The 9,488-nt window shown below is 36.1% G+C and overlaps 1 long non-coding RNA gene across 1 annotated transcript; it reads left to right on the plus strand.

Moving 5' to 3' along the window:
• Window positions 1-6,547: 6,547 nt before the first annotated feature.
• Window positions 6,548-9,184, plus strand: LOC117326682. The gene is made up of 3 exons (XR_004532495.1): window positions 6,548-6,647; window positions 7,963-8,089; window positions 8,413-9,184. It is a non-coding gene; the product is annotated as an uncharacterized LOC117326682 (long non-coding RNA).
• Window positions 9,185-9,488: the final 304 nt, after the last annotated feature.

Raw genomic sequence — 9,488 nt, forward strand, 5'->3', positions numbered from 1 at the left:
CCAGGTAGATATAAAATTCTCAAAATAAGGACAAGAATGATGACAACGGAACCACCACCGATAGTAACGAACACAACACGTGGAAGTTCAAATCACACAAGGACTTCCTAATGAAATCATGAGGTCACGCATAAAAGTTTTCACGGACTCCAGAAATCTGATACCTCATGTTCTTTGTCCACTTGAAAGAAATATAAACTTTATTAATTTAAGAACAATTGCGAAACAAGTTAAAACAATTTATATTAATCACTTGTTGGCCTGGATGGAAACACGCAAGGTGTATCACGTATTTTGTTCTCTAATTGGCCAACATAAATAATCACGGATCAACCATTATCATCAGATAGGAGTTATGTTTGTGTAGATACGATGACATGTCGGCACACCGGGAGTGATGTTTACCTCCAATTCTGGCCTCTTGAAAACGTGACGCAAAGATCTCGAGTCCTTGGTCCAGTTGTTAAAAAAGTGATAAGCCTAATCAATTGATTAATGGAAAACTAAAGCTCATCTGTCCTTTATTTGAAAACATGTGTGTAAATAGTTTGAAGAGTGTTAGAGGGTTGTAAAATATTGCAAGCTAATTTTACCCGAAATGATATAAAAGGATTTTCAATGGTTAAAGTGTGATTAGTCTATACAGAGACCTATATACTAAATTTTGCATGTGTATTATTTTCCCCATTCTATCTCCACTCAGGTAAACTAGTCTACACATTTTGTATCCACGTCGTCCTGTCTAGAAGGGCTGACTGAATAGCGACAAGGTTCTCCCATTTACAGTTTTCACATCTTTAGCTCACCTGGTCCTAAGGATCAGCAAACTTCTGCCATGGCGCAGAGTCCAGCGTCCGCCGTCTGGCCGTCCATCAAGCGTCTGTCATCATTTCATTTAAATCGTTACTTGCTCTAAACAAATATGGTCTGGAACATACCTGGGCAAGTGATGTAAAAGGCATGGCTCCCCTTAAACCGCAGGGATGGGACCAAATAGTGGAAATTGGTCAGGTGTAGCATTGGGTAAAGGAGATTCTATGGTGTGAACTGGAGGGTGTGGCTCTATTCGGACCGGAGGGCCCAATTAAGGGAAATAGAGGTTACTATTTTAAATAGTTACTAGTGATGAATGATTGAATTAATTAGATCAGATTTGGTCTAGAGCATAATTGAATAAAGGAGATCTAATAAATGGAGAATGTAGCTCCCGGTGGTCAGTAGTGGTAGGTGAAAAAGGGGAAATAACTTTTATGTTGTTGCTTCTCCTGAGCGGCTGAAAGGATTTTGATCAAATTTTTGTCTTGCATTGTTTAGTTGAAGGAGATCCAATGTTGCATAAATCGGGAACAAGTCTCTCAAGCGAACAGAGAGATAGGCAAAATAAAAGAAATGGAGTTGAACCCTTTAAACCGCTACTAGTCCTAAACGACTAATTCTAATGTGATCAAATTTGATCAGTAGCATTATTTGGCGAAAGTTGTCCAAAGTTGTATGAAAGGAGGATGTGTATTTGGAAACACCGACATGTATCATATCTTTGTGGCAGGCGGGTCACAACCCCGTCATCTAATTGTCGTTTAGACACCTGGGAACACCTACACAGAAGGTATGTATGTATACCACAAAATCAAATAGATGTTATTTGGTCAAGACAAAATGTACAGCCCATGTACTACCAGATACATACTGTTATCATCATGTTCAATCGAAAGCAGGAATAGGCTGATAATTATTCTAATACAACAAAAATAACAATAGTACACATACTTACATGCGCTTTTACAAAACTCTCTCTCTCTCTCTCTCTCAACCAAGAAACCAATGCAGGTATTATACAGTATAAACCATTAATTCCAAGAATATTAATATTATCACAACCACTTTGTGATAAAGTAGGCTTCCTAAAAAAAACTACAATATTAAACCCATCTGTGTCCCATATAAAACATTCCCTCTGGATTCGGATACCATTGACGAACTAATAGTAAGACACAATCTGGTATTATTTTCCTCCTGGTCCAAACACATTCATCAGCTTCTGTTCTCTGAAATTGTCTCATTTTTCTTCTTTTGTATCTCGGATCTGCCCATGCCCCTCTTTGAGAAAGAAGTGTCCAGAATTTCCTGTACCGTATTTTTCTTAATCCGGAATTTCTATCGTGTGGGCGTGCACCATTACCAAGCCATGATTGAATATTAGTTGTTATGCAAGGATTACATAAACAATTTGACATTCTCCATCCTGAACTTCATCTGATAGGTCATCATGATCTCCACCAGCATTACCGGAATTACCACCTGCTGAGGAAGAGGTTACATTCCTGTCAGAATTAGTTTCAAGATTTCTGTTGTCTATAATGTGGTCCGTCAGCAATTCCGATGAATCTTCAGATGTTGCCCAAGAATTAGTTACAATGGTATCTTCAAAGTTCCAGTTATGATGTCCAAATAGTGCCGAAATAACATCTAACTGTTCTCTTGCGAGTAGAAGCTGTACATTTCTCTTTTCATCCTCCATTCTCTTTGATAACAATTTATGAAGGAGTATACACTATGTAGATGCTATATCCTGATACTGGACATCACAAAGAGAAAAAGGGCGCAATAAAATTGGAGGCAGAGACTGGACACTGGGTCAATCTATTCTGTGAGGGTTGTATCAGGTAGGTGTTACATAATATGTAAACCAAATCTCACAGAAAAGGCGAGATCTGGTCATATAATTATTTATATATTTATAATGAAATCAATTTTGGTTAAGTGTTAATATAATTTAAATACAATTATCATCTTTTATATATAATTGGACATAACAATAAAAATGCGGTCCCCATCTCTAAGTTTTATAGGTAGAATTGTCCAGACTGTTCTATTTTTCTAGATGAGGGTGACTGAAAAAAAATATATGTATACAGAAAAAAAAATAACAAGAAAATGCCGAAAATGTGATAACATTTTTAAAATAAAATTTAGTCGTCATTAAATTTTTATTAAAAGTAAAACATACATGCAGATAAAATTGCATGACATTATGGTTGAGTATATCGGCACCCCACGTAATAATGGGTTGATCCATATAGATATATTGTGAAATTCATATGAAGAAACAATAAATTTCTAAATTGCTTTCAAACATGACTGACCAAAATCCACAACCACCAAAGAGAATACGAGAAGAGAATAGAAACGAGAATCCAAGAGAAAAACGTGTATCAGACTCAGGAGAAATGATGAAAAGAAGAAATGAAAAGAGAAAAGAATAAGACAACAAGCCTGTCCTTGGCAATGATAGATTCTATGTACAGTCAGATGAGAAGGAAACCAAAGTATTCAACAAGACAAAACAAGGCGCAAAATACCGACAAAACAAGGGCAAAATACCGACTAAACAAGGGCAAAATACCGACAAAACAAGGGCAAAATACCGACAAAACAAGGCGCAAAATACCGAGCAAAACTACTACTGAATAGCAAGATATCAAATGTCACAAACACAGAACTTTTGAATCATGTTTTGGATTTATTTCTGAGAACTTATGAAGATACAGTACCAGAAGATAACATTGAAAGTATTCAATTTAGACAGTATCTTCATTGCGAGAAAGATTCCACACAGCAAGCAATTTACTTTGTTACGGAATCAACCATCAGAAACATTTGTGCTGGAATCCAATTACACAGAAAGGAATGTGCAAAACTTGTTGATGTTAAAGACGTGCAACGTAGTGGACATGCTGCAAAACTGACTTTTATGTGTGAAGATAAGCATACCTTCAAGTGTGACACATCTCCTCATATCGAAGGAGGGAAGTATGTAGTCAATTTGAGGATGCTTCATTCCCTACTAGGAAGTGGACTACGTTACACTCGATATGAACGAATCGGAAATGCTGCTAATTTCGGTGTCTGCCCAGAGTACTACTTTGAAGGCATTCACGAGATATACTGTGACGTTACATCTGAGGTTACAAAAGAGTGTATCAAAGATGCTACAAGTGATGAAGTTCCGCAAACAATATTGCAAGTAGAAGATGGAGACTATGAGGGAATTGACATTCTTACTGACGCGCGACATGGATGGAGAAAAAACGCAGCACAATCGGATATTATTGCTCTGGGATGTATGACACACAAAGTTGTCGGTGCTGTCACAGTAACACGTGATGATGATCCTGTCAGCCAAAGACATGAGCTTATTGGAGCGAAAACTTTATATAAGCATTTTGATGATTGTGGTGTTAATGTGAACATTCATGGACATGACAGGAACGCATCAATCAACAAATACTTAGAGGCAGAACAGCCATCTGTAACGAATGCCAACCACACCTGGCATGCTGCAAAGGGGGTAGCAAAAATCATCAAAAGTTTAACAAGTGGACCAAAGAAAATGCATGGAAAAACATGGCATGGAGAATTATCTGACAAAGCAGCATCCATAAAAACTCGTTGTTACTATGCGATGAGACATTGTGAAAAGTCTGTGGAAAAATTACGGATGCTGCTGGCCAATGTTGTGCAACATTACAAGGACATTCATGATGGTTGTTTGCCGAGTTCCCGCTGCCACACGGACGAAAATTATAAGCCATCTAAGGTTATCATCAAGGAATCTGCTGCAGAGAAACTCCTTTTGCAGGCAATCCATGGCTTGCAAATTTACAGAAATGCAGAGGACTATATACATTATATTGACACGCATTATGTTGAATCCTTTAATAATGCAGCACTGGTATACCATGACAAGAGAATTTTATTCTGTAATAAGGAATACCAGAGGCGTACAAACATGGCAGTTCTAGATTGGAACCAAAATGTTGATCGTGACTTCACATCAATAACTTGGTATGAGGATCCCCGCAAACCGCGATAAGATCAGGGCATAAAAACTTAACTCCAAAAAGTTATACACACCTGGAAAGACTTTGGAACAGTTTTATTTCATACTTATTAAGTTCATATTTCTGACACCTTGATCTTTTTTGTGTCTTGAATATCAATATTATCAACAGAAGTGATTTAGGATATCTGCTTTATGTACTAATTAAGTAAGTATTACAGTATTGGCACATCAAGGTTTTTGATGTAAATTATATATTTATTTAACAATTAAACGCTTGGTAGATTGTATTTATTGGCAAGATCAATGCCCTAACGGGCGTCATTCTATTTATCTGTCACCCAGATTGCATTGATATTGACAATAAATACAATCTAACAAGCGTTTAATTGTTATATTTACATTAAGATACGTTAAAGTTTATACGGTGATCAATACCATCTGGTTTAACACAGGAGTAATGGGAAACTGTCACACAGAATGTAAATATATATATACAATGTATATATATGTAATTATATATAATTAAGTATAAATATAAGTAATATACCATGTATATGTCATCATTGTCACTGATCAGTTTGAATCGGCTAATTAAATATAATAACCTACAGAAAATATGGTGTATTTTGTTTGTAGCAGTAAAGTGTTTCAATACACCAGCCACTGGTCAGTGTGTGATCTTATCAGTGTGTGTTTACAAACACAGCTGCTGATACTACTTTTATTGCTGTCTGGGAACAGGCCCCTCCCTTTAAATTATTCACTGACTATGCGGTAGGATCTACCGCTGACTCGCCTTTAAATCAAGGGTTTTCTGGGTGAGAGTTGCCATTCCTCCTTAGTTCTCAGCATTGTTTGAATTGGACAACTGTTTGTGCTGTCCTCCTGGGTGTCAACTGTTTGTGCTGTCCTCCTGGGTGTCTACGGCAGTATAGGTGAAGTAGCTCTATAAATTTCACATCGATTCCGCGCTATCACATGGAGACAAGCACGGAATGCTACAGCCCTCAAAAATGTTAACACAATTCATTTATTCATTCATTAAAGCCTGCATTGATTCGACGGCTGTTTGCAAGTAATGGGAAAATGGCAATCAAGTTTTAAAACTTTCAGCTCGCAGATATATATATTTTGAAATACAAAAACCTTATTTTTAAGTATATGTTAAGTTGGAGTAACTTTTCTAAGAGGACAGAATGTTCTGAAAATGACAATGCACTTAAAAAAACCAATTTGGCACAATAGAAAATTGGATAATTTTTTAGGGATTGGTATAGAAAATGAGAAATATTAATTAAAGATTTAGTCAAAGAAAATAACAATGGAAGTTTATACAGGTATCGACTAACGTTATTATCAGATGGTTATAAACGCTGTAAAAAGAAGAAATCTTAAATTATTAAACGACCATACATATACCTGCCATTTGTAAAAAAAAAAAAAAAAACCAGAAAAGGGGAGCAAAATATTTTTATAACTGTTAATGTAAAATAAAACATCTACTGGGAAAAGGAAATGTGAATTAACTACTAACATAATTGACAATCCGATTGGCTTATTACGATACGTATATTTACAACCATAAGAAATACCTCACCGTAAAACGTCCAATAATAGCTCCAATATGAACTTAGACGACAATATCATTGGCTATCATTGTATGCAAATGACCTTTATAGTGGTATGAACTCTGACTTTGAGTAAGGGAAATCCCCACGATCTAGCAGAGGGTTACTTGATTACGCACATCAATCGATATTTATATGCGAGTGTGTACAACGTGGATACGTATCGCGTAATGACGGTAGGTAGACATGCGACTGAGTTGATTTATACATTGTAGACGGAACACGAATGTATGTAAGAGGTGCACAATATTCATACTTATTTGACACAATCAGGTACGTACCAACGTGAAAAGCTAGCTGCCCTTACAATTGCTGATTTTTGCTTTTTAATAACTTATATAAGGGATGTATGTCAATCCAGTGTATTTTGAGTATGACACCTTCGAATGATAGTAACTACATATATGTATAGCCCGAGTTTTCTCTGGCCCTGTCACCATGTCTGGTGTAGGGCCAGAGCGCACTACTATATGAAAACGTGGAATTATCCGACACCGTTTGGTGTCGCTAAGAATTTGATGCAAAAACAATAAAATCGGGTGTGACATAACACCTACCTTACATATATGGATAAATGAGATATTTATGTACCCCAAAACACCCATTTAGTCTCATCTAGGTGTTTTATTTCGTCCGTACAGGCCCTCGCTTTACGCTAGTCAAAATTTCATACTGTTGACCCGCCATTTTGTAAGTGACAGTACGACTAACCACCCAAATCGGAACGCAATGGACCGAAAAGACCACATATCATTTATTGTGTTTTTCTTCTTACAAAGTTTAAATTATGAAAACTAAGTTGATTATTTCCCAAAAGATGTTATATTCCATTAAAAAAATCATTATTTATAAATTATAAGCGGTAAAATATATAAAAGTAAATGTTGTATTTTTTTTTCTTTTCGCTCCATCGCGCACAGATTAGGGTAATTAGGCGGACCGCGACCTACATAGTTAGCAATATGGCGTCGAGTCAAGTATGAAATTTTGACTAGCGTAAAGCGAGGGTCTATACGGACGGAATAAAACACCTATATGAGACTAAATGGGTGTTTTGGGGTACATAAATATCTCATTTATCCATATATGTAAGGTAGGTGTTATGTCACACCCGATTTTATTGTTTTTGCATCAAATTCTTAGCGACACCAAACGGTGTCGGATAATTCCACGTTTTCATATAGTAGTGCGCTCTGGCCCTACACCAGACATGGTGACAGGGCCAGAGAAAACTCGGGCTAATATATGTACAGTTTTGTTCTCTTTAGTTTCGTGTGATGTCGCTTATACTATTTTAGTACTACCTACTCGGAAAGGATATGCGCTATTTACAATTGATGATGAATGTAAGAAATGCTTGTTTTTTTAATAACTTTTACAAATGATGTATGAATCCAATGTATTTCGAGTTTGACAGCTTCGAGTAACATAACTTTTGAGTATGACAGCTTCGAGTAACATATATACAATATATAATTTCTTGGTTTTCAGGTCACCACAAAGGGTCCATCTGGGGCTCGAATTCGTTTTGAAAACAAATAAGCACAGTAACCATCGTTTAAAATGAAAGAAAAGACAAACATCTAGAAAAGACAAGTGGTCAGAGAATAAAGAAAAGGTAAGATGTATGCTTTAATATATCTTCTAAACAATTACAAAAACAAAAATTACTAATCAATTTCATATAAATCAGGCTTTAGGGGAGCTTTGACTTGTTTTTTCCTGTTTTACCATTCAACTTGAACTTGGATCTTCACTGTATCAGTTTTACTGTTGTATTTTTGATTGTGCATAACAGAGCCCTTGTGCATAGCGATGGACGTATAATAATATATATAATATATTTGAGATTTATTTATGGGTTTTACGTCCGCTATTATCATACGGCCTTACGGTCTTTCAGCTGACGATTGATGAGATATGCCTTACATGTATTTATAGTAACACCATTGACGAAAGGAGAAAGGAGACAACAGGATAACTCATGCCCTGACCGAGTGGCGCAGCTAGGCGAGTTCGTATGTATTGTATATTTACATCAGCATATACTATGATAACTTTAATTGTTTTACATAAAAAAAATCCTTATATTTTGATCTCTTAGCACAATAATGCAAGGAACCTGCTACTTAACAGAGATAGGGAAAATGCCAATGTTTTACCCCATAACCCTATTACCAGCACTGATTGGCTGTTGACTTGCTGCTTGACTGGTGCGCAATCAAAACATTATATCTTTTATTTGGATAAGTGCCAGATTCGTCGATTCGCCGGTTTGTAGATTTCCATCTCACGGTAAGTGAGTTTTGAGATAAGATGTCTTCTTGCAAACTTTATTTTACAACAAATGCAAAACACCCGACCACCCACTCTTCTTGATCAACAGGCTAGACTATCTTACAGGAGTGTTTTTTCTTTCCCATTGCGCCGCTAAAATGATGTGAAAATATAATACGATAAATAATGGAGGTAGGCTGTAAACCTCTATATCCATATCAATCGATAAACCGATGAGTCGTTTGACTCAAAGTAATAAACAACTGGAACTTGAACTGTATCAATTGATGTTACAATAATTACAATCAGACTGTTTCTTCACACAAGTTTTACATAACTACAAACCGGTATATGCATCATTAATTAGCTGATTTTATCAAAATAACACTAACAATTAATCCTTTGCAACACGACATGAAACACGACATATTGTTATTTGGGAATGCAAATGTAGCAAACACGACATATTGTTATTTGGGAATGCAAATGTAGCAGTTGACAAAGGAAATTAAACCATATCGTCTGTCTTTAATAGACGAAATGTAGGGCGTTTAACCTGTTGTTGACATTTCATCGCTCTTACAGTTTATAACTACCGCCGCGCATGTGTGGAAAGCAGTGAGGCCAATTAAGGGTAATCAACTATGTCCCTGGTTTTTCATTTCTTCAATGTAATAAAGCATAAAACATATTCACAGAAAATTGAAGGTTGAAAGTGAAATGAAAAATGTTAATAATTG

The sequence above is a fragment of the Pecten maximus genome, chromosome 5 (genome assembly GCF_902652985.1).
Source record: "Pecten maximus chromosome 5, xPecMax1.1, whole genome shotgun sequence".
In the NCBI taxonomy this organism is placed as follows: domain Eukaryota; kingdom Metazoa; phylum Mollusca; class Bivalvia; order Pectinida; family Pectinidae; genus Pecten; species Pecten maximus.